Raw genomic sequence first — 24,516 nt, 5'->3', positions numbered from 1 at the left:
AATAGAAGTAACCTTTAAAAAAGGCTCAAATACTCATATTTGCTCTGTTTTATGCACTAAATTGGAGTCTTTGCATGTCAACACAATATCTAGTTAAGGACTAATATTAGAATGCAATACATTTGTGTAAGAAAGTGAGTTATTAGGTGCAAAGGGTTTAATAAGTCCATAACTGTCCCTTTCCTGGGAGCCAAGTAACTCATTGTAGCACTTGACTCTCTAAGGGTAGCAAAACCGAACAGTCCAAGACCTACTCATGGGAGGTGGTAAAAAGTACTTTATTAAGCACACATAATTGAATAAGTCACATTAATTTACAAATATATACAAGGAGGCAGATGGAAATACCCAAGTTGACACCCTCTTAACATTTTGACACCCCTAGGGAGCCCCAAACCCTAAGACCACAGTACCCTCCACATCAGAAACAATATAAAATTGTGTAGTTAGCAAAGGCAGGCTTACTGGCTTTGTGAGGGTGACAACACATTAATAGTAAAGCACTAAAACACCACTGATATCATTAGGGATGGTACTATCTGACAAAGACATTCATCACAGCTTGTCATGACTTACTGTTAACCGTAGGGCTATCAATAAGCATTTTAAAATATGTCACTTACCTTGATGCAAACATATAATGATTATCGGTCAACTTTGTTTTGGTCAATAAAATGTTTTCATGACCTTAATTAAACCATATAACCAGGCTATCCTGTTTCAGGTTTAATCCGATAATAACTGATAAAACCCCATTGAAAGGGAAACAGCCCCCATCGGTATAAACATAGACACACTTATAATCACCTGCACAATCATAAACTAAAATGCCATTCAAAGACAGGCAACTAACTAAGTCATTTTTTTTATTTCTTCATGAAGGGGCCAACACAATGTACTTTGTTATTATACAATGTAGCATCAAGCAGCATCAGTTTCTGTTACTGGGCAGAGGGGCTGCACACTTCAAGTTTCACAGCGTTATGGATGGTAATTGCAAAAAGCAATTACCATCCAATTTCCATTCAAATAAATACACTGTGCAGTGCCTTAGTTTGCCTCGTTGAAGAGGATGTCAGGCAGGTTTTTTTAGGCACATATGATAGTATGTATGTGCCAGTTACATCACGCATTTGGTGCAGATTATGTATACTTTAAGCAGCCTATGGCTAACATGCTACCAGCCCAGGTCTATAATACTTGGGTCCAATGGGACTGTCCACAATTGACTCCATGAAGAGTCCCATTCGGAAGCAGTCCCTGGCATATGCAGCATGAGCCCTGTACTTCTGGGGCTGCTTGTCAGTTTTCTGCTGCTGCCTTTTATCACCTCTCCCATTCCCCAAGTTGGCACAGGGTGACGACTTGGGACAGGGAGGGGTTACAGCTTTGGAGGAGAGTCTGACATCACAGAGTGGTAAGATTCCACTCATGGCTCTTTGAGGCCGGGTCACATGTTGCATGCTCTAAACTGGTCCACTGCACATGCTTCTATGTATCGGTTTAGGGAATGTCAGCCAGAGAGCAGACCAGGGCTGGGGCAGTCATTGATAAGGGTGAATTTTGACTTGGAATGTGTATACCACTAAAGGTCATGCTGTAAAACACTTGTGAAAATTAACTAGTGCACAGCGAAAGTTCATACAGTTTATATAGTGTTGCAATGCGAAAGTAGGTGCTCCCAAGGTATCGTCTCCCGTCCTCGTGACGATTAAAGTATCAAAGTATTAGAAGTGCATTCAATCAGTAATTGTTTGCATCCCTTGAGGCACACTGAAGATAAATGTTCAATAAGGTACAAAATAAATTTCTTTTACTAAAGTTCAAGTTGTTGAATTAATTTATTACTTTCTCATTTGTTCTTTTTTCAAAATCATCAATCCATATTCATCGATATAAATGTTCATTATACAACTGGTTAATGTGAGCTCCTATGCATTTCTGCCAATGGCCCTTCATCCGGGAGCATATCTACAAGTAAGAAACGATAAAGCTCATTCAGTCTGTTAGATTCATAAATGTCTACATGAAGCAATGGTATCTACTATGGTGGTCAAGCGTGAAAGCATAAAAAAGTGTAATAAACGTGCATGACGATGTGATACGTGTGCAGTGCAAGGAAAAAAGTGAAAACGGATTAAAATCCGAAAAAAACGTACTGGTTCGGCGTATCTGTGTTTTCGAAATATCTGAACGTAAAAAAAGGGGATGTAGAGTTAGTCTAATGTCCAGGCTGGCAGACCATAACTCTAAAAGCTATCATGGTATAATACTCACGGATGAATGTAAAGCGTGAAGGACGCGGGTAATTCTCGGTGTGATCTGCTCACAATCTGCAGAGCTTCCTGATACTTGACGTATCTAAAAGGCTATTGGATAATGTTACGTATTACGTGTGAATGACGCGTGTATAAAGGTAAAGGACGGACTAATCATGATCGGGTGTGTACGGTTCTGGTGTGTTTGTGTATGGAACTAAAAAACGGACTCGATGTTATAAATGGAAAAAAGGCATGAAAAACAGACTAAGAATGTTAACCAAAAGACTCGGTGAACCTTATGTGAATATTTCTACACACAAGGTTGAACATTAGATTAAGCATTAGGTAAACATGCTCATAATGTGAAATTAATACTGGTCAGACAAAATGATAATGACAATAAAAATAAAACGGTCAACTGATGTAACATCTGGTCAATGGCACAGAACATATAGCCACTGTGGGCTCTCAATTATAAATAACATGAACATTTTATTCGATCATTTAACCCATGGGGTTTTATCGTGTTGAGTCTATAAATCCAATAGTTTTCACGGCGAAGCAAATATTTGTTGTTGTCTCTTCCTTCAATTTTTTGTATAACTTCTAGTACCATGAATTTTAACTGGGAAATATTGTGGTTCATCTCTAAAAAATGTGCTGCTACTGATGATTTGACATTTTTAGTTCTTATATTCGATTTGTGTTCATTAAGGCGTATTTTTAGTTTGCGTTCAGTCTTACCAATGTACGCTTTGCCGCAAGGGCCTTTTAGTAAGTACACAACATTAGTGGTGTCGTACGTAGCTGTAACTTTCAAAGTAATTTGTGAACCCTTCATAGGGTGCATAACACTGTTCCCTGGAATTATGTTGTGGCAGTTATTGCAGTTTGCACATGGTCTTGTTCCTTTGAAAGTAGTTTCAATTTGATCATTATGTTTGAGTATTTCACCAAGGTTCCTTCCCCTTGTATGAGAAAATATGGGTTGATGGTTAAAGGCTCCATTAAAATCAGGTTCAGCTATTAGTATCGGCCAATGTTTTAATATGATTCTTGTATAGTCTGAACTTACGTTGGAGAATTTAGACATGCTGTAAAACACACACAAACTTGCCTTCCTCTCTTTTACGTCAAACCTCGGCAGTCCAGGAAGTGCCAGAAACCAGACAAGACAGTTGGGGTAAGTGGTCTTGCCTCTCCTTCAAAGTTCACCTCTCACTAGTTCTTCCCTTCCCATTCCACTCTCCCTTCTCCTTCCTTTTATTTTTCCCTTGTTTTTCTCTCTTTCATCGCAAGTGGGCACTACATTAGGCCCTTGCCAGCATTTGCATCATTCTAAACTCTGCCTGGCTGAGAAGCAACAAAAAAAACAATGCTTCTGAAAGTCATTTATCCCAGACGAAATACAGTTGCTTAATTGAGAACTTAGGTTCTGGATAAATGTCCACTTGGTCTTGGCTTCTTCCCAGCGTGGCAAAATTTAGATTTCTGATTGCTAACATGTCCACTGCTGTGTGCCTCGCTGAAAGGACAAGGATTGGATGACCATGTAATGTTAGCACCTCTTTCATCCACTGACAGGTCCTGAGAGAAACGTGCACTGCTTGCAGCCTGAACGCCAGAGCTCTGTCGTGGCTCATTATAAACACCTGGAAGCGACTCAGCTGAAAGTTTGCTTTATACATGCAGCTACTTCTGTATGGTTTTGGAATCTGTAAAACATATCAGAGAATACAATATTGAAATGCAGTCCTTTTTTGCACTTATCCTTCTATTTCCTCCTGTGTCCAGGTGTGCCTCCTCCGTATGGCGGCAGAGCGTCACCCCATTGAGTCAATCAGCGTTATAATATGACAATATTATCATTTTTCCCCCCGCTGACTGACTGAGCTAGGGAGTCTTGGGTGGGGCTGGGCCAGGCATGGCAGGGAGGAGGGGGGGGGGGGTCCACTGTAAAGTGCCCACGTCTGTTTGGCCAGCCGTCGCAGGTCAGCCAAACAGACATGAGCACGTACGTTTCTCCAATTCGGCTGAGTCGGAGAAATGCAGCAGGCTCTAAGGCACTGTTTGAGTGGCAAACGAGGGCGCTCAGACTAATCATGGTGCTGCTATCATGTGAGAGCCGCATCTGTTTTGGGTTTGCGGGTGTCCCAGGGACTGCTGGGACACTTCAGAGTAAAGAAAGGAGCACCGACGCATCGACCGCAGGAAAGGTATGGTTTTCAAAATGCTATCTCCCTGTTATCCCTCCCGTACCCCTTGCCCCCACCCTGGAGTTTTGTGGAGGCCTCACTGTCATTCATCATACCTTATAAATATTAGGCTATGTGTTATTGTAACTCCAGCAAAGGTGTTCCCTGCACATTCGTGGCCTTTTTAGGATATGCATGGACAAATACAAGCTGTTTCATTACTTTCCTTCCAGCCTGTTTGTTATTTTACAGACCTGGCCCTTTTTTTCTTCGAATGACTCTAGCCTTGAGAAGTTATTATTATTTTTTTTTTTTACAGAGTTTTATATAGCATGAACTAGACCCAAAGCGCTTTACATAACACCAGTGCATTACATGAGGACATGAGTGCTTAATTTGAGCCAGTGGCTTGTTTTGATTGGCACCAGCACTTAATTGCTAACACCCGCACTTATGATAGTCTTCCACTTGGTGGCACTGTTTGTGCAATTTAGAAAGGAGCAGAATGGCAGTTGTTTATTAATTCAATATATATTAAAACACTAATATCTGCCAATCAAGCCATTCTTATAGCTTTGGGGGTCTGAATTGTCACCTTAGAAGTGACATCTGCAATTCACAGTGCTTAGAAACTGCAGAAGGGGGATATTTACTATAAACTGTTGGAACACGATGTTGTGCCAAAATTGTTGACGCCGGGCTTCAACATTTTTTAAATGCAGGGATGCAGCGTATTTACAAATATACGAAGCACCACTGCATTTCCCCTAGCACTGACACTAAAAAGGCTGCCTAGCACCAGCGCAGGCACTCTTGTACTATGTTTCCAGGGTGTCTGCGCTGCAGGGGAAATTGTTTATGTGCAGAAAAGCACACCTTCCGACACAAACAATTTTGAAAGGTGATTTGCTGTTTCTTTGTGTGTTGCAGAATGCTGCACACACAGAAAGAGAACAATCCGAGGAGAAATTAATAATTTCTCCCTGTATCGCCATCCTAAGACCAGATTTTACTTGGCCTTAGTTTTTGGCGCTGCCCCATCCTTGTAAATATGGGGTAGCACCAAAAGCAATGGGTGTTGTGGTGGAAAGCCCACTGCAACACCCATTGCATGCCCCTTTCACGCTAAGGGGCCTTATTTACAAGGTGGCATTAAGACAAGCTAAGTGGCTTAACATAGCCTTGTAAATAAGGGGATATTGCCACCAGAACGTCACTGGTGGCAATATCCCCTTGTAATATGCCCCAAAGTCTCTTATAAGAGTATCACCGATGATGATGTGGCTACAGGGAGCATGTGCCTAGCATATATAAACACTATTTATGCAAACCAGTGAAAAATACCTCCTTGACAAGACCTGTGCATTTATCTTGAAAGGGGAGCAATGAGGTAATTCAGGTAAATCCTGAATTAACCTTGAAGTGGGAAAAAATGTTCCATTAGCTTTCACAATAACTTGCAACCACAAGCAAGAAGGATAGCCAGATTTTTGCCATTATGTACTATTTTGGATTGAAATGAAAAGCGCACAAATCCAATTTTATGACTCTAAAATCAAGTCAGCTGCTAACTCACCCAGAGAAATATTTAAAATAGCTAAGTCACTAATCTCTCCCCCCCCTGAGTGCGTCTCCTCTGCTGGGGCGCTAGCTCGATGCAATAATTTGGCAACTTTCTTCTCTCAGAAAATTTTGGCCATCTATTCCTCCTTTCCTACTGATACAGAGAAGCGGGACATTACTGCTGACCTTAAAGCGGACGTTCCAGTCCACAGCTCGCTCGAGGAGTTCCCTCTTCTTGACTCAACTGCATTGAAGAAAATTTTTTCTAAAGTCACCTCAGGATCTCCCAATGATCCTGCACCTCCTCAGACCCTCCTTAAAGTCAGCGAGGCAATATGTCCTGTTATCTTAGATGTCCTAAACTCGTCCATTGTTTCCAGCGTGGTCCCTGCCCAGTGGAAATGTGCAATGGTCAGGGCCCTTCTTAAAAAACCTTCATTAGACCAGAACAACTTGGCTAACTTCCGCCCCATCTCCCTTCTCCCTTGGACGAGTAAGTTGCTAGAGAGGCACATCAATAACATCTTGGTAGAGTATCTGGAGTCCAATGACCTACTTTGTGCCTCCCAGACGGGATTCCGCCCTCAACATGGCACCGAAACTGCTTTACTTGCAGTAACGGAAGAAACAAGATCTGTGCTGGACCAGGGAGGGAAGGCAGCCATTATATTATTAGATCTCAGTGCCGCGTTCGACACGGTTAACCATGCCACATTATTACATCGTCTAAAAGGCATGGGCGTGTCGGGCGCGGCCCTGAAATGGCTGACCTCCTTCCTGGATGAGCGCTTCTTCCAGGTGTTTGAGGGCGAGGTAGCATCCTCGAAACACCCTCTGAGCTGCGGGGTTCCTCAGGGCTCGGCCCTGAGCCCCACGCTCTTTAATGTCTACATGAGTCCTCTGGCAGGGATAGTACAGCCCTTCGGTGTGCGTATTATCACCTACGCGGATGATACCCAACTTGTGGTCTCCCTGGATCACACGGAGGGTTCATCCAACACCTTAGGGCCCTGTCTAGAGGCAGTAGCCAAGTGGATGCATTCCTCATGTCTCAGACTCAACGGGGAGAAGACGGAGATTATGCTACTGGGCAACCCCGCACCGACCATTCTGGTTCCCATCTGGCCCGCCTGTCTTGGTGCTCCTCCCTTGCCGAAACCCCACATCAAAAGCCTCGGAGTCTGGCTTGATAAAGCATTGGATTTTTCTGTGCAGGCCACTAAAACTGCTTCCATCTGCATTGGTCTGTTGAGAATGCTCCGGAAGATTCTCCCATTGCTTCCTTTCCAGGCGAGGAGAATCATGGTTCAGGCCTTGATACTCTCCCGCCTGGATTATGGAAATGCATTATATTTGGGTGCCCCGGCAGCAGTGATCAACAGACTTCAAGTTACACAGAACTGTGCTGCTCGACTCTTGTTCGGCATCCCCCGTGGCCAATCAGCAAGGAAGGCTTTAAAAGAACTCCACTGGCTCCCAATAGCTGCCAGAATGCATTTTAAAGCTATGTGCATTGTGCACAAAGCTTTTCACCGAACAGGTCCAGCCATTCTGCGCCCTCGGGTCGTACCTTACGTTCCATCGAGAACCCTTCGTTCCAGCGCCCTTCATCTTGCCACGACAACTAAAGTCAATAAGGCTCGCTGGGGAGGCCGGGCGTTTTCACACTTAGCAGCTAAGATGTGGAATTCGCTCCCGCCAAATATGCGGGAAATCAGCAATCTGATGGTCTTTAGGAAGACATTAAAAACGTACCTGTTCGCCAAAATGTGTTAACCTTGCTATCTGCTCACCACACTATTCAGTTCAAGCGCTGCGAGGCCTTAGGGTATGTGCGCGCTATATAAATATAATTTTTCATTTCATTTCATTAAATGCTCACCCCCTGACTGTTGGGCATTGAGTAACATTTACTGCTGCACAAAATCTTCTGGTGACATACCATTGAGAATTCTAAAAAAACAACATTACCTCTTCAGAATTAGCTAAAAAGTTTTTTCTTCAATCTATTTCGGAAAATTGGTTTAAAAGGCATTGTTTTACTTCTGTTTTTCAACAATGTCCTAGGGAGAGAACTCCCTGTACCTCTCTTACAATACATGGGCTTTTTACGCTCACTGGAATTCAGGCCAAACGTTTAGGTGTCACAACCTTTTAAATTTCACCAGCCACCACTGACATCAAGAAAGGCTGGTCTAAGACTATTCTGCTTGAGTTTTGTTGATAGGGGATGTCACTAAAATACTGTTTCTTCTTCATTTTGTTTCCTTAAATTTTATGTGCTTGGATTAAAGGTGCAGGGTTTACAAGAATGTTTTTGGTCTGGTCTGATAATTTTATACACTATAGAGAATCTTGATATAATAAAATCATATTTCATCCTTTGGCAGTGTTTAATTCTTTCAGTGATTGGTGAAATGGTTCATAAGAATCTTGGCCAATATGTCCAACAGTTGGAAATGGCCCTGTTTAAGGTGCTTTCCCTTGATTTTTTGCTTGTGTCCTTCCTGGTTTTCCGATAATCTAAGTGCTAGCCTTAGGACCTTGAGGGCTTTGACACTGCCATGCAGTGCCAAGGCACTGTGCTTGTCATATACATACTGGTGATTGGTGCAAACATGATTGGCTGATTTGAGTTAGCTGTAAGTCCCTTGTCTAGTGGTAAGACATATACCCAGGGCATGTAACTCAAATGCTCCTCCTTGTGCCTGCAGCACTGGTTGTGCCACCCAAGGAGAGACCTCTTCAAATGTACCATAGGTTTGCCATGGCAGGGCCTGTGTGTGCAGGTTACTGTTGCTCAGTTTGGCATTTCAAAGCAACTTGCCCTGGTTCTGCATGTTTCTCATTACATCTGAGTACTCCCTTGGGGCAGGGTGCGTTGTCAGGACGAGGTAGGGCATGGGCACATGTGCACTACGTGCCCTAGTAGTGAATGCCACCGGATGGTGTGTTTGGTACTGGTGAGGCCTGCTTCTCGCATTGGTTAACACAGGAGATCCATGAAAAGGCTATCAAGCTTTATTTCCTACGTGCAGAAAAGTAGCAGTATAGTGTTTGGTATTGATGGATTAGTAATGGTAAATCCGCTCCGGTAGTGCAAGCGGATTTGACATTACTAATGTGGAATTGCCATATTGGGAAAATGGGCATTTCTATATGTGAGGTTCATCTCGGTGCTGTGGGCACAGCTACATCTGGCAGTCCTAATAGAAGCCATACATTTGGGGCTTAAGGGAAACTGAAGACCTTTGACTCTGAGTGGCCTTCCTGGGACCGATAGGAGGGGCTTGAATTGGCACTGGCCTTCTTTGGGGCAGGGTACTGGCCCCACTCAATATATTGATAAAACCTCCCAGGGTAGGATGGCAGACAGGACAAAATTTAGAGGGGGCTTATGCATTTTAAAAGTGGCCTTGGGAACTGATCTCATCTTCAAAGGCCATTGTGGATACAACTACTGGGCTGTGTCCTCAGGAGTTTAGTGACGCTTTTGGGAGTGAAACCATACTACGCTGGTATGATGCTGGGACATCGACAAGAGGAACCATTGGGGCAGGAAGGACTGCAACTGGATTATCCGCACACTTGTTGTGGCTTGGGGTTTGTCTTGCTCCAGGAATGGGACTATTAATTGGTGGATTTTGCCTGGATGTTTCTGGCTTGCAGCTAATGGCGAACTGTTGTGGCCCCGATCCGTAAGCACTCTCCAAAACCTGGTTGGCTGGCCTCCTGTGCACAAGATCCCAGGGACAGAAAGGATATCCCCATTTCCACAAGGTCATAAGGACTGCACAGAGTGCAGTAGAAATGGGTGGAAGTGATCGTCGGTTGGAACAAGGACCATCTTGGCGTAAGCAGTAATCACACTGTGCAGAGAAGTGTGATCATAAATCATAAAGATCAGTGGCCTACCTGGGGTGCAGTAAGGTGCAGAGTGCTGGGGAAGAAACCTGTGCTAGCTTGCACTTCATAGCGTGTGTTGTCCAAGGGGTGTTGGGGGACTTTTTGTTGAGTCTGGGGGACCCAAGCTGGAAGGTTAGACCGTCTCCGACCTCCAGGTCTGGAGGGCGACAGTGCCTGACATCGCAGCCTCAGTCCGATGTCCCAGCTCCCTCTCCCTTGTACCACGCCACAAGGTACTCTGTTGTTGTAACATTGTGACTGGAACTGAGGGGTCTTATTGTGCCTTGTGTGCATCCACGGCTGGCTGCTGGGAGCAACTGCAGCTCGCACCTCCACCTGGAGAGAAACATTTCTCCAACTTAGAAGAGTGGCAGCTTCCAATGTCACAGTCTTTTACCTAGAGGGACAGGGAGTATAGTGATCCCACGCTTGTGAAGGTGCCGCTGGGTGCCTTGACATCCTAATATGGATGGAAGAAACCATATAACTGTTTCCTTTCTCTTTAGGTTTTCCTGACAATCTAATCAAAGTGTTGCCGGCAGATGGAATGTGTATCGTTGGTTGGTGTAGTTTTAGTAGCTGAGGGACTGAATCATGCGGTGTAGGCAAAACCTGTGATTTCTTGACCATTACATCTGTACGGGGTATGTGATATTGGGAATGGTGTGTTTTATGCTAATGTGATAGCGGGAAAGTGGAATATCTCTGAACAGACTGCATATATATTTCTGTCGCTTTTGATGTGGGAGGTGTCAGTACAGGCTTAAAGTAAGACATGTGCTATGGGGACACTTGCCAGCTATGAATGCAGTGGCAGCTACTCCGCTAAGGCGGAGGAGCGTCGCCCCACTGCTTTTTAGTGGTGTTAATAAAGGAAACATAAAATGATAATAACTTGTTTTGATTATCTTTTTATGTTTCCCTGTTGTGGCAGCTCCGCCTGTGGGGTGGAGCTGCTCTGCTCTCAGAGGAAAGCAGGGAAAGAGTGGTTTGCCCACTCCAAGTGTGCATTAATGTTTCTCCGGCTGTCTCTGACCGGCCAAACATTCATGCATACTTGGCATGTTCTCCACGCAGGATGCATAACAGCCGGCCAGGAGAATATGCCCAGGCCCCCAGTCCCTGGCTGAGCGCCGAGCCACGGCGCTCTGACCAATCACAATGGAGGCTGGTATCCGGGTGCTTCCTGCTTCCCTGTTCTGGCAAAAAGAGATGACAGGGAGAGAAGAGGAGGGATGCAGCAAACAGGTAGGATTTGTTTCTTTACCCCCTCATCCCCTCCCACCCCCGAACAGTGTCGGCCGCCACTGTATGAATGTCCACATGACGACAACACTTTAATGTAGTCAGTCAAAGAGTGTAGAAGTGCACTGGCAAGCAACACGTTTCAGGTGCCTTAGAATGCAAGGAATTAATCTGGTGCAATTCAAAATTTGAAAGGTATCATGCAGTATGGATTAAGTGAGTGAAAGCAACTGTGCCAAGGAATTTGTTTATTTAAACATTTGAATGCAACGCTCTTACTTTCTTAATCCATTATCAGTCCTGCAAACCAGCCACATTTCTGAAAGAGTGGTTGTAAGTAGTAATGAGATGTGAGCGAGGGTAATGAGATGTGAGTGTGAGTGCAATAAACAGACTTTATGTGCTTAAGCTTAAAACAGTCTAGCATAAGTCCACTAGACAACATACCAATAGAAAGACACTACATAGCCTGCATTACTTAACCATTATATTAAACCGGTGCTTTAAAACATGATTTGATAAACAGTGAACAAACACAATCTTAGTCTATTTTGGAGGTTAGGCAGCTGAAAAAACACTGATAAGCAACAACTTTAAAAGTTTTGGAAAACACTGAGAAAACACCACTGAAATCCACGAAAGATGTACACTGAAAACAGGACAGCCTTAATAAAACATTCTCTTTGTATCAACATTGTCCATAAAGCATTATTCAATTCAACTTTTCCAAGCGTCTTAATTGTGCTTTCAACATGCTGCAAATGCAGCCACAAAACCTACCAAAAGGGGTCCCGCACTCCAAAGCCCATGTGCAAAATCACAAACTTCAGAGTGCTTTAAATCATTGAAAAGCGTCTTCCGGGTGAATCAATGTAAACCCTTGGGAAACTTAAGGTAACCTTTTTTCAAAACTGTGTGAGGCTCTGGTGGGGGTTGCTGCTCTCCTGTCAGTCCCCAGAACACGTTTTACATTGTTGGTGGTGCCCCCACCCATTCTTGGGGCACAACAAAGACCTTCTGCAATATTTTAAGCTCCTCATTGGGACTTATGTGGTGCCTCTCTGCTCGCGAGGCAGTGAATAATAATGAGAGGTTGCTCTGCTATCGAGATGCTTTTTAAATTTTTGATGAAGCAGTGTTGCGCCACACTTCTTGATTTTTGAAGGGGCAAGGACCTCAGCCCTTTTGAAGAGGCACCTATTTTGTGCATAATTCAGAGGCCGTGTTGGGAGCCCACAACCGTCTGGTTCGCTGGCTAGAGCGGCCCGCACAGCTGTTGTGTGCTAGTGCAGAGCCACCATCCTCTTTTTCTGCGCTCCTGGTAAACATGGGTGGGGGCTACAGTGCTGTCTGACTTCCATTCCCCCGGACGACACAGGCATGGAAAGCGAGGACAAGCTCCCAGTGATGCTCCTGGAGGGTTTGACTCTCCCTGGGAACTTCTCTCTTTGAGAGGGTGGAGGCCTTTCCTATTTCACTTGCTGTCCCTGAGAGATAGACACTGAAACAGCATAATCACCCTTGAAGAAAAAAAATGAAAAATGAGACTCTGAGGACCCTCAGGGTCTTGGCCCTTTCCCATGGAACTGTAAAAAGAGTAGAGGAGTGTTACTTGCTCTGTTTACCCATCCAGACACCTGGGAGAACCATGTTTCTTCTGAGGTTTTCCCCAGCTCTATTTGGCCAATGAGGAAGATATCCTTCTGCTCCTGGTGGCAAGCTCGAGCTATCAGGAGGGGATTTCCAAGCCATACTGGCTACTAAATTAACTTCTTGGTTTAGAGCTGGATTTGTAATGCTCCTATTGCTGAACTAGTCCTTTGTCTAGGCTCCCAGTACCTGCTTTCGCCCACCCCACCAGCAGATTACCCCGTTTGTCGCAGTCCCCTGGTCCCAGGTCTTACCTCATGTTGCAGGGCACCTGTGTGTCAGCAGTGGAGTCAGTGTCCCTGCGTCATGATGGAATGTCTGTTCCTCAGAAGATATAGGGGTGGCAGCACCACCTGTCTTGGAGAAACACTTCTGCCCCCTAGGTGCGAGTTGGAGTCAAAGGGCCTCATTTATGAGAAGTAACGCATCAATGCGTGAAAGCAGCGATGCGTCACTTCTCAGTGCGCCCTCCTTGCGACATGATTGATGCGTCATATTTACTGTATGACGCATCATGTCGCAAGGAGTTACAGATACGTCAGTATTTCTGACGTATCCGTATGGCGCAAAAGTGACGCATTGCTGGAGTGTGTCACAAAAGTGACGCAACTCCAGCAATGTGTCCTTTGACATGGGGCAAGCCCCTTGTGAAAGGGCTGGTGTCAGTCTTACACCTGCTGTGAGGCAGGCGTAAGGTTTTGACGCATTTGCGTCCCAGAAGTGGCGCAGTGAAATCTGATAGATTTCACTGCGTCACTTCTACGACCCTTTCTTGCGTGGGAACACCCCGCCTGCATACATTATACCTGGCGCAGGTATAATGTTGCGCAGGGGGTTTACAAAGTGACGCATCTACCTAGATGCGTCACTTTGTAAATATGGCGCAACAAGGCGCATTTTTTACACTGCTGGTGTGTCACAAAAAGTGATGCACCAGTGGTGCAAAAGTGACGCAAGGACTCATAAATGAGCCCCAAAGTACTTAAGCTCGTCTTTGCAGAGGAGTCAGGTAGTTTCTCGTTCCAACAAGGCAGACGGTGGTGTTGTTGCACACAGGTCCAGTGAATTCTTAACTGTCTCTCCCTTGTGCAGAAATTGACTGGTACATTCCGACAAGGGCACTTAGATCAACATCAGGGAGTATGTTAGCGTCCCTAAGGTGCGCCTGGCATGTGGGGGGGGGGGGGTAAATCCTTCAGCCTCTTGGAGACACAGGCATGGAACAAACTTCTGCTGCCCTTTAGCCTCTCCACGGATCTGATAAGTTTAAAGAAATTGTTGAAAACCTGGCTCTTTGGGAGCTAAACTATCTCTATGTCAGCAGCTCTGTGATTCTGCAGCTACGGGGAGTAGCTGTACGCTATGCAAAGTCACAATTTCATTCATTCATTCATATTGTATCACTCAATCAATCAATGGTCTGCAACTGAAATCGTACTTACCATAGATGAGTTGTGTCATTAACGCTCAACTGTAATAAATACTTTACATTACAGACTCTGCTGTAATAAAATGTTATAGATGAGGTATGAAGTCGCAATGCCTGCTGCTAGAGTGAACACAAAGGGTAGTCACAAATGTCCTCAGTACGTGTGGGCATGCCTGGGGTCTGGTTCATGGCCCTGATTACATGTTTGGGGCAGAATTTTCTTGCCTGTGCAATATTCTGCACTGTTTGATGATAACACATCCTTGCTAAACAAGGTGAGAAATGGGGTTTATGGTTGACTAGGGTATGCACCTAAGCCAGGCAGAACCCACCACTCTAGTCAAGTAAGTCACACATCAAAGCTAACCTTTGCTCACCCCTGGTAGCTTGGCACAGAGCAGTCAGGCTTTTTCACTTAGCAATGTGTACAGTGTATGAGCCACACATCCCTACGAGTAATACAATTACCACACAACAAAAGGAACTCCACACAGGATTATATAAAAATATTGTATATATTGTACATACCACATAGACCAAACAGTACAGAAATCATAAATGACGTTGTCAAGTAGGCAATTGCCATACCATCAGAGTTAGCGCAATAAGACAAAGGCTTAAATGATGCAGACGTCATAAAAACACCATCACTGTACATATTATGCAGATCCTCAACTAAGGCTTGTTATCCTGTCACTGCAAGACATACAACAACACATATCATAACATCAGGGCACAAATTGCAGCAGTTAGGTTGGGGAGATCACATAGAATCATAAATGCTATTGATAGTAGGCAATCCAGCATTAATACTTGTTATCCTGACTGTGCAAGGCATAACCATGACATACTCCCTAACATCCGGGTCTAAAATTACAATAGGTTATGAAATAAAGACACTTCAAGCACCATATTTCTCCATAACTACACAGGCCATCAAATATTCCCTGAAGAGCACCAAGCACAGCACATCTGCACTCCTATTATGTGCTGTACAGTATTAGTGGTGCAATAAGCCCTTTGGAGGTAAAGGCTGGCATAAACTGTAGGCCGCAGAAACACGTGTGTGCCTACAAAACAAAATACGGTAAGTTCTGGTAAATCCGTAACCCACGAAGCGGGGGCCTCTGTCGAGGTATTATCCTGTTGACAATAAATAATAAATGGTCCAAAGATCATTCCCATGAAATGACCCAAGGCAAAAACTTCAGGATTCACGTATGAATGCCTCAGTTGGTTCTTCCCGGTGGCAGCACGCTCATCCTCAGTCGCCGAAGTATGGTGCCACATGGCTTTTCTTGAATCGGTGCAGTTCTAATGAGCAGAGTGGTTTGGTTCCCCTCTGGGGGAAGCAACAACACAAACATCAAGCTCCCCTGGAGCATGTAAGGAGGACGGCAACCTCAGATGCAGCACTGGGCCGCCGGCAGTTCACCCGCACCAGATCCGGGGGTGTGGCTGTCAACATGAACCTAGCAGGCTTGGTTGCCTGGTAATGGGGGCTGCCCAGGTTTTGCAAAATCCCATAGGATGGCAGTGAGAGAATGCAGGGACTGCCCAGGGCCTGGTGGAAAAGAGAAGAAATCTGGCAAACTAACCCCTTCCCCACAGTACCTTTTGATTTGCTTGTGACATTCACTGGGGGCTTGCTCACCTCCACTGGCTGCCCTGATAGCTGCGACTCCTGTTGGCTGCCCTGTTCTCCCTCCCGCCGCCGCAGCACACCATCTAGCGGCCGCTGGGAGGAGGGAGAAGAACTACACCACCCGGGATCCTTTGCGGCCGCTGCCGCTAATCCTGCGCCCGGAGGCGCATAAAAGAATCTCGAGCCCCCGTGTCGCGGGACCGCGCGCGGGAGAAGCCCGGGCAAAGGGTGGGCCCTCCGGGGCCTGAGGAGGACGGGACGGGCCACCTCCCTTGGTTTCCCGACTACACAAGGTACAGAGATTTACATTATTTATGGACCTTCCATGAACGGGGAAAGACACTAACTTTGAACACATCTCGTCAAGAATGATGCAAAAGGAGGCATTTAAAAACTCATTTTTACTGCGGGGCTCGGGGAAGGGGTTGGAAAATGAAACTCCGAGAAGTAATACACTGTCCCCTCCAAGAAAAGTAAACATTGAAGTATCTTTCCATCTTCTAGATAGTACGCTATCTCCCCCATTAGCCCTTGGAACACCGCAAAACTTGTCTTATTGGGAGGAACTAAATGCATTGTGTGGTACCAAGTTCGTTCCAGTAGCATCCCCCTCTCCTGTACAAAACTCTTGTATCAACATCCCTATTGGCAGACTGTGCGAACCATCCCTACCACCTAAAGAGGTCAACTCCCAAGCCGCTGTACACCCGCAGGGTTCAAGTATTAAAAGGAAATTCGACGGGGCTAATGACCATGGAACCCAATGTAAAATACAGAACCTTTGTGTTGGTCCCACATCGCCTGTTATGAACTCCGCCATATCTAAGTGGGGTGATGAATGTTTGGACAACCAAGTACCATTGCCCCAGTTGCCACTATTATTTCAGTTTGAGCAAATGCTAAGATCCATAATAGCACCCCTGATAGAAAAAATTAATATTCTGGGGGATAGGCTGACAAATATAGAAACAACCATTAAAACCAACTCCTTACCTCCTATAAAGACGGCAATATCTAAGCATCCCAACCTACCCACTGCTTCCGAAGTCCCTATGCCAATTAACACTAGGGAAAATGTCCTAACTGAAAGTCAAAACTCCAAAATACCATCCCCAACTGCTACTAAAATTTCCCTCAAACCTGTTTCCACAAATTTCCCTCTGGTTAGAGTAGAGCAAAATAGAGAAACACGCATCCATTTACCTCCGGAAGCCGCTCCTTTTGTGCTTGTTCTTTCGGGAATACCGGCCCCCTCTCATGGGAAACCCGAAAGACACAAGGACCTTCTAAATAAGGTCATATTCTGGCTTAATAAAAACAGACCCATTCCACCTAATCAAGATGGTGGAATTTCTGAGTGTTAGAAGGGTGGGCTGGTTAGGGTCCCTACCTAAAGTAATCCCTGGGGACCTAATCCTAGTGAAATTTACGAATCGGAATATTGGCCCCCATTTACGATCCTCCCAGCCCAAAGATGGAGACGGCCCCATTTCCATCTGGGACTTGTACGATTTCTATCCAAGTACCCCACATATTCCTCCACTTAGATCAATGACAGCATACAAATATCTGATGGGAAGTGGATTTCGTGCTCTTACTGGTAGTAGCTCTCCTGCCCGTAATAGATTTGACTTATTACACAAACATTGTAATTTCTGAAGGGACAAACCAACGCATTAACCCAGACTGTAAATGTTAATCTTATGTATAGTGCATTGTAATTAATGATTTGTTCCAATAGGCCGGGTATACGTTCTTTTAACTTGTAGATATATTTTATTTGTATGTTCTTCTTCATGTTTGTTTTGTATGCTTTTATGATTTTTAATTCAAAAATCGAATAAAGCTAAGTGAACGATGAACGATTTGCTTCAGAGCTGCTGGTCTGCTGCTAGGCCCAGTGGGGGTTCGTAAGGCAATCTGCAGCAAACCCTAGGGGGATTGTGCAGATGGTGCACAGCATGTGAAGATTGTCAGGGCAGTCGGGCGGGAGATACTTGAGACTCCCACAGTGCAATTCTGTGAACGTGTTTGGAGGCAATCGTGCTGCTCCTCTGAGCGCTATATGCAAAAGAAACAATTGATGTACGGAATGCTGGACAATGCAAACATTCAACCCCAGTCACAAAGATCTGGGTTTAATCCACAATTATTTTGCTCACCAACCACCCCAGTTAGGTCCCAGCCATATACAAATCAGTCTTGACCCTGTTCCTTGTGGGAACAGTCCAGCCCAACTGCCAAGCCAGGTCCTCCCTGGACCGGAAACAAGCATCCTGGGACCGGTTTCAGGGCATCACCCTTCATCAGCCAGACTAGCTTGAATCCAGTGGTGTAGTGAGCACGGGACCCATGTCTGGGCATGCCCTTCCCACTTAGGGCGACATATGCAAAAGAAACAATTGATGGACGGAATGCTGGACAATGCAAACATTCACCCCCAGTCACAAAGATCTGGGTTTAATCCATCATTCTTTTGCTCACCACACCAACCCAGTTTGGACCCAGCCATATGCAAATCCGTCTTGTCCAGCATTCCGTCCATCCACTGTTTCTTTCGCATATGAAGCTCCTCTGAGCGCTGTCAACTGCAGCAACACCACTTGTGGTTACCGCCAGTTTCTCCCCGAGGGTTCCTTACGAGGGGATGTCACCTGACTTCAGCGCAGGTGTAGGAAGACTTGGTCTCACGGAGATAGCGGTGCAGGAAGGGGGCTGAGCTGCAGTGAATGTCACAGAAAGGTGCGAGCAACTCGATTTAGGCAGTTTGCGAGGTATTTAGTGTTCCAGTGACCCCATGGGACCAGGGTGGACAAGCCAGCAAGTCTTGGGAGACACTCTGGGGGTCTACCTGTGGTTTCTGTAGCAGGGCAAAGGGAAGCAGGGCAGTCCAACCAGGAAGAGCAGCCGTCCCTTAGAACAGTCAAGCACAGCAAGATCCTTTAGCTCAGCAGCCTTTACTCCAGTGTAGTTTATTCCAGGTCCAGTAGGGTACTTCCTATGTGGGGTTAGAGTCCCTGTACTTATACTCTGGTACCTTGCTTCTGGAAGGTAAGAGAGGTTTCCAGTAAGGTCTGAAAAGTTCCATGAATTTCCCTCCACCCTTGCCCAGCAGGGTGTAAAGAGCCCTTTGTGTGAGGGCAGGACACAGCCTTTACAAATGTCAAGTGTCAACACCCCTAACGCTCCCAGCCCAAGAAGACCATTCAATATGCAGATGAATGCAGGTGCAACCTTATTACACCCAGCCCTTCCTGTGTGATGGCTGTCTGGAAAGTATGGACAAGCTCAGCTGTCACTCTGCCCTAAACGTATAACCACAGAGAAATGCCCACTTTCTAAAAGTGGAATTTTTAAAATAGTAATAATAAATCCACCCACGCCAGTGAGCATGATTTTTCACTACTATTCCAAACATACCAAATATCGCAGCACTTCTCCTTTCAGATCAAAAAATATATCAGGGTATTCCCAATACAAACCTATTAAAGGAGCAGGAATCACAGCAGTGAGAAACCAAATAGGCTGTTTGTCACTACCAGGACATGCTACACATTTCAGGCACATGTCCTACATTTTACCTATAAAGCACCCTGCCCAGAGGGCTACCTAGAGCCTACCTTAGCGGTTACCTAAATGTAGCAAAATGATAGTTCCAGACTTGGTAAGTAACTTTAAATGACAAGTCACTTTGGCAGTAGACTGCTCGTGCAGGCCCTGCAATGGCAGAAGCCTGAGACAGGTTTGAAAGACTACTTCTGTAGGTGACGCAAGCAGTGCTGCAGGCCTACTAGTAGCATATAATGTACAGGTCCTGGTAAAATGGGATACCACTGTGCAAGGGACTTACATGTAAATGAAAAATGCCAACCAGGTGTAAACCAATCATACCTAGTTTAAAGGAGAGAGCACGTGGACTTTAGCTCTGATTAGAAGAGGTATAATGCCCAGACTCCTAAAGCCAACAAAAACAGGTCAGAGAAATAGGAGAAAGAAGGCGGAAAGTTTGGGGATAACCCAACCAAAAATAGCCAGGTCCAACAAGGGCCAAGGAGGTTTTCTTGTTGTGAGTCCATTGTTCTTTTTTTCAGAGTGCAGGCTGAAGTCCTCTGCTTTGAGGAGCCCTTGTGTGGGTGGAATACCAGGAACAGAGAGGCCTTTTGAATATGGACTGACTCCTTCACAGACATCCAATATGGCTTTCTAAAACGGTTTGTGTTTGGCACAACTCTTATCAAACCTTAATATACCGCCAATTTCACCTTCAAAGCTACCATAGTGGCGAAGATGTATGTATGGCTCTTTTGTTTGTTCCTATGCTTAAGGAACCTCTATTTTATGAAATATCAAATGTATTAATGATCTGGGTATTAATGGCGTATTTTTTCAGTAGTGTTTTTAGGGCTTTAGAATAAATTGTATTGAAAGGATGCTCTGAGACCGTCGTGATAAAGAACTTCCTTTATTTACGTCCAGCGTCCAGCTCTCCCGGCAGCAACTGCCGTCCCGGGAATTCCATAAGCACATTCTACTAGAAGGCACGAGTACAACATAGCTCGTGGAGGAAGCTCGTGACAGTAAAAGAAAACAGCATATCTCAACACATCCCCTTTCCCTCAATAAACAAACATTGAGTAAAGAAAAGAAAATTAACTAAATTAATAACAACTAACTCACCCCATCCCTAAAAAAAAAAAAAAAATGAAAGAACAATCGCTCAATAAGTGATAAAATTTCGAAACTTCACAGGAACAACTTTGCACCTGGTGGAACATCGTTAAGGAATAACATCATTGGAAACAGAATCAGGGTTGAAATCGGGCAAAATCCGAGGAGTGGTATTACCAGGAAGTGAACCTGAGTCAGAGGTGGGCAGAATACGAGACCTCAAACCAAATTTGCTCTTCACAAACTCCACTTTATGCTTAGGAACAACTGAAACACGAGACTTGTTCCAAACTTTACCATTCTCCAGAACCACCACATGGTCCTTAACTTCCTTAACACGAACAGGAGGGGAAATTCGAGCTAGTCCCTTACGCAAAAGTACAGGTTTCCTGATTCTCACCCAGTCCCCTGAGCGCACAGGAGATGATCTAAAACTACTCTGAGCATACTTGGCCTGAGTACAAGTTCTAACATCAGCCACTCTACTTAGCTTGACCACATCAACATCTTTCCTCAACATCCAATCCTTGTTCAATTCTGAACCAGCTACTCTACCCCTGAGTAAAGTAAAAGGTGACACACCCGTGCTAGAATGAGGGGTAACCCTTAATGCCCACAACATGTCGGAAATGACCTTCTTCCAATTCAGACCATTGATGTTGGCCAACTGTAATTGATCCTTAATCACACGGTTCAACCGCTCAACCAAGCCATTGCTTGAAGGGTGATAGTGGAGAGGTGTGGCTCACTGGTTAGAGGCGGCAGACCTGTAAGCAGAGAACGGCCCCGGACCAGGGTTCAATTCCCGACGCGGCAGGGTCTTGGACCAGGGTCAACGGACTCGATAATTCTCGCCTCAGTGCCTACTCTAACCAGGGAACACACTCGGTAACTCTGGGCATTAAGCTTGCCTCATCTCTACAACGGCCCCCCACAGATGCCGGGGATGCCTGGTTTCACCCTGGAGATACCCAGAAAGGGACCATCTCACAGGGAAAACCAGGACGGGTTCCCCAGCGGTCTACAGCGCCAGGACACTCGGGTAGAGTAACAGTGCGCTTTACAAGTATCCCACATTTACATAAAGGGAGGTGAGAATGTGCTTGATGCCATGAGACTTTAAAAAACTTTGCATTTCACCAGACACCAACTGAGTGCCATTATCAGACACCAACTCTTCTGGCAAACCTTTACGCAAGAAAACATCTTTAAAGAAATCAATAACTGTAGCAGAATTGATACCCTCAACAAACTTAATTTCTGGCCATTTTGACATGTAGTCAATCAGAACTAGTGCATACTTCGGAGCCATTCCAAGATTATAAAATGGGCCAGCTACATCAAACGCCAACTTATGCCAAGGCAATTCCTCAACTTGTACAGGAGTCACAGGAGAGGGACATGTAACCTGAGACTTATCACTCAGAACACAAGCACCACAGTCACGAACACAGTGTTCGATGGCCCTATCCACTCCAGGCCACCAAAAATCTTCACGTACCCTTCTTTTCATAGCACGAATACCCAGGTGACCAACGTGAGCCAAATCTAAAACCTTTTTGTAAAGAGCTTCCGGAACCACCAACAAACCACCTCTACGTAGAACACCATCAATTAAAGATAATTCATCACATACCCTCCTGAAAGGTACTAACTCTGAAGGCAAAGACTTGTCATCGGGCCAACCATTAGTCAAGTAATCAATAACATAACACAAATTCCTATCTTCAGTTAAAGCAAGTTTCCAATCAGCCTCCGATAGTGCAATGCCAACCTCTGACACAGAACTAACCGCACACACCATTTCCAAATCCCCACAACTGTGTTCCAAATCATTGTGAGGCAGAGGCAACCTGGACAAACAATCAGCCACATTGTTCCTAATCCCAGGCACATATTCCAGATGATAATCAAACTCACTAAATGTAAATGTAAATGTAGTTGAGCTTATATAGCGCACAGCTACCCGCAGTGGGTTTCCTGGCGCTTGCTTAGGGAACCCTTCCTGGTATTCCCCTGTGAGATAGCAGGGTATCCACAAGGTGAAAGTCAGGCATCCCGCCGCGAGGGGCCGTTGTGGAGATTAAGCAAGCTATTGCCCAGAGTCGCAGAGTGTGAACCCGTGAGTCGAGGAGGCACCGGGGCGAGAATTATCGAGTCCGTGGAATTTTTTTTTTAACCCAAGACCCGCCGAGGCGGGAATTGAACCCTGGTCCAGGACCGATCTCAGCTTCCGGGTCTGCTGCCTCTAACCCCTGAGCCACACTTCTCCACTAAGCCTGTATTGCCATTTAGCGATGCGAGGAGAAGCCCTCCCACCACCTTTAGTAGTGAAGAGATCAATAGGAAGCTTATGATCAGTCTTGAGTGTGATATGATTCCCCCAAAGAAAATTCCTGAAATGCTGCACACCCCACCATAAAGCCAACACCTCCTTTTCAATGGTAGAATATGTGCTTTCAGCTCCACGTAAAGTTCTGGAAGCAAAAGCAATTACTTCCTCCTTACCATCAGGCCTCTTCTGCAAAAGAACTGCCCCAAGACCCACATTGCTGGCATCAGTAATTACAATACATTGGTCGTTGATATTAAAAAGTTTGAGAGGACGTGCCTGCACAATTGTATCTTTCAGTAGTTTAAAATCATTTCCACATTCGTGTGACCAATCATACTTTACATTTTTTTAAATAAATTTCTTAAAGACACAGTCCTATCAGAAAAATTACGAACAAACTTAGCATAATATTCAACCAGTCCCAAAAAGGAACGTAGTTGATCCTTGTTCGAAGGTTCTGGTGCATTTTGAATGGCATCTAACAATTTCATTTTGGGCTCCACTCCCTTAGCTGAGATGTGATGACCCAAATAATCCACATCATCACTGAGAAATTTGCACTTGTCCTTCCTTAATGTTAAACCAAACTTCCTTAATATTTCCAAAACTGTTCTCACTCTGCTATTATGCTCTTCCACAGACTTTCCATAAATGAGAATGTCATCCTGAAAGAAGACGACTCCCGCAGTATCCTTAAAAAGATTGCCCATTAGGCGTTGAAAAACTGCGGAAGCCGACGCCAGTCCGAATGGCATCCTCAAATAACGGAAGGCATCCTCCGGAGTCACAAAAGACGTAAGGTGCCTTGAATCCTTGCTTAACACAATTTGATGGTATGCCGAAAAAATATCCAGGGTGGTAAAATACCTGGCACCCTCCAATGTAGATAGCATTTCATTAATGTTGGGTAATGGTTGTCGATCAACCCAAATACAAGCATTCAAGTCGCGCAAGTCTACACACATCCTAAGAGACTTATCGGCCTTGCGCGCTAAAACTACGGGAGACAACCATTCTGACCCCTCTATGGGTTCAATCACTCCCAAAAGACGCAATCTCTCCAGTTCATTCTTTAATTCGTTTCGCATACTAAGTGGTACTTTGCGAACCTTGTGTGCAACCGCTCTAACCCCTTCTTTCAAAACAATTTGGTGCTGAAAACCCTTGAGTTTACCCAACTTGTCACAAAAAACTTCTGGAAACTCATGCGTCCATTCACTCTCACACAAAACACTCAGAGAGTGCACAGGCTCAAAATCAGGCAAAGAGGCATAATACTGCTTAGCCTCACGTCTTGATAAAACCATGTCCTCATGGTTAGGATCAAGGATCATGCCAAGCTCACCCTGTTCATGCCAACCCAACAAATTTTTACCGTCATTGACAACATACATAATAGAAGATGTAGAATCACCCTTGAACTCAAGCTCACCTCTAAACTTTCCTAATACTTCCACTCTTTTGCCTCCATATGCAAACATCTTAATAAAGGACTGGGACAAAAGAACTCTCCCTAGCATGTCTACATTTTTAACGTTTACTATGGAGAAAGGAGAACCAGAGTCTGCTAGAAATTTGATACACACACCATTCACATTAATGGAACAAATCGGGGACTT

At 45.0% G+C, this 24,516-nt stretch overlaps 1 protein-coding gene across 1 annotated transcript in view; it reads right to left on the bottom strand.

Moving 5' to 3' along the window:
• Positions 1 to 24,516, bottom strand: part of STAB2 (stabilin 2) — a 944,658-nt gene that overhangs the window by 238,836 nt on the left and 681,306 nt on the right. The window lies entirely within an intron of this gene.

This window comes from Lissotriton helveticus, chromosome 1_1 (assembly GCF_964261635.1).
Source record: "Lissotriton helveticus chromosome 1_1, aLisHel1.1, whole genome shotgun sequence".
Taxonomy (NCBI): Eukaryota; Metazoa; Chordata; class Amphibia; order Caudata; family Salamandridae; genus Lissotriton; species Lissotriton helveticus.
The sequence above is the reverse complement of the archived record's forward strand: the minus strand, read 5'-3'. Positions and strand labels throughout refer to the sequence as shown.